The following is a 4924-nucleotide window of genomic DNA, read 5'->3' as shown; positions in this document are numbered from 1 at the left end:
GCCTTGTTTTTGTTTCAAACACAATTTGGTTTTCTTTTTAGGCCAAATTCTAAGGATAGCAATTAGCACAATCTTTACCTGAATTTATAATTATGTCTCGATTTAGTGTAATTAATTACAATCGTCAACCCTTTTTTTTTTCTTTTTCCTTTTTTAAAGAACGTGCATGTCAGTAGCATGCTGATCATATTATAAATATGTTCGACTTAATGAATTAATCAACTTAGTGACCATTTTATGTCAAAACTCCTAATCAGTATCATCAATTGGACTAATTGATACAAAATTCAAATTTAAGGGAAAAAAAATTAAATTAATTGAAAATATAGGAACTATTAAAAATAAAAATACCACTGATGGAAGCACCCAAGGTACTGAAATTGTGGTGAGAGTAGCTGAACTACTTACCAAATCAGAGAAGGAGACTAGTGCTCTATAGGAGAAATAGAGAAGGAGACTAGTGAATAGAAAGCAATAGCAGTACGGAAAAGAATCAGCAACTGCAGCAACTACAGAACAAAACAGTAGCTGTATAGGAGAGACTGAACAAAAACAAAGAGTAGGGAAGAAATTGGCAGTAACAGAGAAGAACGAAATAGCTGCAGATGTAGGAAAGACTGAAGAAACAAGAAAATGGAATAGCAAATATAACTGTGAAAAAGAGAAAATAACTTGAGAAATGTAAAGCATCAACTTCAGAGTAGGGAAGAAAGTTACAGCTGTACCTGTGTGGCTGCTGCTAGTGCTGTTTGTTCAGGGTTTCTTGGGTTTATTTTCTAGTTTTGCTTGCTTTTTCTCTCGAGGGTTGTGCAAGTTTATTTTGTATTGTTTTTGGCTAGTCTATTGAATGTTCATAGCCCTTTTTTCCTCATGTGGCAAATGAACATTCTTTTGTGTGGTTTATTTTAGGATGATTCTCTTCATAGTTTATTTAGTTTAGTTTATCTGTTTGGTTTTGTTTCTCTTTTACATTTCTAAATATTTTTTTTGTTTGGTGTTGTAAGGCCTGGGGAATGCCCCTCGTATATCTCTATATGTCATCATTTTATTTTATGACTTACTAAAAAAAAAAAGTTACTTATATTGCTTTTATGATTTCGCTTTAATTAATTGCTAACCAGTCAATGTTATGTCTTTAAAACAGTGCCTACTAGACACCCTCGTGGCTTGACACGCGGGTTGAAGGTTCAAGCAATGGTTCAAAGAGATGGAAAGCTCAAAGTTCCTATACCACAGGAGTATCGTGCACCAGTGGGGGATCATGCCTCTCAATTAGTCTCCAAAATTGGTGTTGAGGTCCGAACACACTTGCCAGACTTTAGCATTCGCAGGTGGAAACATGTCAACGAAGAAGTTACGGCACCTATGTTTTAGCGTCTAACGGTAAAAGTTTTACATAATTGATTGAATTAATGTAATATAATTAATTATGACTTACAAGATTTGTGGCTGTTGCTAGGATCAATTTGACATGGAAGGTGACTCCACAAATGTTAGCAAAGCGGTGGCAACAAAGTGTGGACGGAGCTTGAGCAGCTACACCTACAGACTACGAAAAAAATACCTGAACCTTAAAAGTGCTAAGGGAGAGGAGTATGCTAGAAGCCACCCACCGCCTGAATGCGACCTCGAGAAATGGAAAAACTTGATTGACAAGAAGTGGAATGATACCAATTGGCTGGTAAACTTTTCTTATGTTTATTTATTGTTGGCAATTACCTTGTCTTCCTAATATATATATTTTTCTATTGGAACTTGCTCCTTGTAGAAGCAATCAAATGCTAACATTGACAATAGAAATCAATTGAAGACGAAGCATAGGTGTGGGCCAAAATCTCTCCCAGTTAGGGTACACGAGGTGGTGGGTCTTCTTTAATTTTTTTTTTCGGTTTTTTTTTTTAAAGATGATTCTACTACCATCATTCTTATTTAACTTACTAGTTGAACAAAAAAAATCAGACAATTGCAAACGGGGGCCAACTGCCAGAGTTGCCATGTGTTAACAAATCTACACACTTTAATGATGTCACAAAGCAGTGGATTTCTCCGGAGTGCGAAGAGAATTATGTATGTATATTTACCTTTTGTATTAGGATGATTGCAATTTTAATTGTATCTTTATTCATTTTTCTAATTTTTTTTTAAATGGCAGTTTAATATGATAAAGATCCAAGCTGAACATTGCTCCCGACCTGATGTGGTTCCAATTACTCCGGAGGAGCTATCTGTGAAGGTGTTAAAGCCAAGGTCGGGATATGTTAAAGGACTCAGGTTGAGGCGTTCCTTCTCTGTCAGGAGTACCAGTGCTTCGACTGACAGTGACTATGTGAGGCGTCTAGAGATGGAAATACAAGAGCAAAAGGAGCAAATTCAGTCACAAAAAGAGGAAATTCAGTCACATAAAGAGGAAATTACAGCACAGAAACATGAAATTCAAGTACAAAGAGAGGAAATTCAAGCACAAAATAAAGAGATAGGGAAGATGAATGGGTCGATTGACGAGCATTTTGAGATCACATCAAGCATCATGGAGTTTCTTAAGAAGCAAGGTTTCAAAGGACAATTTAGAGGATGAGGTATCCCATGAACTCGTACATCGCCTTTTTGGTAAGTCTCGCTCGCTTTATCATTTTATTTTTCTCATGTTGGTTAGTATATACTAGTTAAAGTACAATAGTTTGACTACTTATTAACTAAGATTTAACAAGTTTGAAGATGTATTTAATGAAAATAGATTCATTATCAAAATTCTTACTTAGCAAGACTCTAGTTAAAATACACACGAACCAAAGTAGAGACAAAACTAAGTCAGATAATAGCCTGCTGTTAGGTGTGTTTCTATCTGTGGATGTTGGTATCTGTATAGCCTAAGTCACAAGTATCTGTATGCTCTGCTGTTGGTATCATTCTGCTTTGCTGGTTGTATCTCTATGCTGTGTGAGTGGACAGATCTGCTGGGCAGTTGGTCTGGGTAATTTTGCTTCAGTTTTGTTTCAGTTTTGGATGTGAATCTAATTGTAGGCCTGGTGATGTATATTTTCTATATACCTTTGCTGGGATGGGTAGCTTGCTGTCTGCGTTTTATCCTGCTGTCTGTTGTGTTTTTTGTGTTCTTGTTGGTCCGTCACCAACAGTTTGGTTTTGGTGTTGTGCATCATCCCCCTCTCCCCTGTCCTTTCTTGTCCCCTTTATTGATGTATTTTCTCCTTCTTGTAAGATTCTTTCATTAATAAAGTTTTTGTTGATCAAAAAAAAAAAAAAAAAAAAAGGAAGCAATCAATGTTAAAACAAAATAATACGTATAGCAGTGTGCATTATTTTCTAAATTTAGAAGGGAACTGTTTTTAGGTTTTGTGCGTGGCCTTTTAATGCTAATGTTAAAAATAATAAGCTTATTATCTACATCCATTTTGGTCATTGCTGTCACAACTCACCAAGCTAATGGTCCAGCTTTCCATTTTTTGCATTGTAGGTTGTTGCTCTCTCTCTCTCTCTTCAAAATTTTTTTAAATCCCATTTGTGCAGTAGCCACAATATTTGTTCCTTCCCATTCTCATTGACTGCATGCTTTGGTTCTTACCATGAGATGTTGTAGTGTTATAACTGGTTTGGCTGCTGTCCGTGGGTCACAGCCAGTTTTTGATCCGAGCATAATTCTAGGGATACAGTGAATTGCCATGTTAAGGTGATCATTGCAAAGCCCATGGGTGGGAATGAGTATGGTATTCATCTTTTTAGTTAATCTCTGTTAATTTCTATTCAGATAACTTCAAGCTTGTGATCTTGAGAACAGTTCTGTATATTTGTTAAGTTTATGATATTTGGCTTTAAGTTTATAATAAAACTTTGCTATTATAATAAACTTTTTATATATACATTCTATGCTAATGTTTTCCTTGTTTATTTTTTTTGTAGATTGGTTTTGATGACGTTCGGAAGCATACTTGCAAATGAAGATCAACTGTTGAATTTTTTTCCTAAACTGATGCGTAGTTGTAGTTGCAAATTAAGATTGAGTGTTGATTTTTTTTGGTGGACTCCACGTTAGTTTATTTTGGGATTTACTTTGATGGTTTTTTTGTGATACTTAATGGATTATTATTAAGGTTGTTTGATGGATATATTTTGATTTATAAAATAAATTGTTTAGTGAATTTTTTTGTGGAGTGATGTATAATACCTAGTGGATTTCTTAGTACAATTAAAAGGCTATTGGGATATGAGCAGGGATATTTGTGAAATAATAATTTAAATTGAATATAAAATATGGAACAAGTTTAGTGATGAATTTGTTTCGTCATTTGTACTTGTTATTATGACAAAGTGATTATTCGTCACCAATAAACTTTTTTTGTGACAAAATTTACTGCAGTTTATATATGAAAGTTTTTATTTATTTTATTATTTGGTGACTAAAAATTTCGTCACGTATATATATATTTGTGACGAAATATATTTCGTCACCCATGTATGACTTTTGAAGATGAAAAATTTCGTCACCTTTACATCTTATTGTGACGAAATTATTTCCTCATCAATGATCAACATGCGTGACAAATTTATTCGTCAACTAAAATTATAAATATGGTACTGAATAACTATTTGGTGACGAAAATGAGAATTTTTGGCGACAAAATGTTGTTTTATTGGTGACAAAATTATGACTTTTGAAGACGAAAAATTTCGTCACCTTTACATCTTATTGTGACGAAATTATTTCCTCATCTATGATCAACATGCGTGACAAATTTATTCGTCAACTAAAGTTACAAATATGGTACTGAATAACTATTTGGTGACGAAAATGAGAATTTTTGGCGACAAAATGTTGTTTTATTGGTGACAAAATTATGACTTTTGAAGACGAAAAATTTCGTCATCTTTACATCTTATTGTGACGAAATTATTTCCTCATCAATGATCA

General features: G+C 34.1%; 1 long non-coding RNA gene across 1 annotated transcript; it reads left to right on the top strand.

The window, feature by feature from the left end:
• Window positions 1-2254: 2254 nt before the first annotated feature.
• Window positions 2255-4154, top strand: LOC145799049 (uncharacterized). The gene is made up of 2 exons (XR_014341045.1): window positions 2255-2607; window positions 3916-4154. It is a non-coding gene; the product is annotated as an uncharacterized LOC145799049 (long non-coding RNA).
• Window positions 4155-4924: the final 770 nt, after the last annotated feature.

Source organism: Camellia sinensis, chromosome 9 (genome assembly GCF_055761805.1).
Source record: "Camellia sinensis isolate YWXY chromosome 9, ASM5576180v1, whole genome shotgun sequence".
Taxonomy (NCBI): Eukaryota; Viridiplantae; Streptophyta; class Magnoliopsida; order Ericales; family Theaceae; genus Camellia; species Camellia sinensis.
The sequence above is the reverse complement of the archived record's forward strand: the minus strand, read 5'-3'. Positions and strand labels throughout refer to the sequence as shown.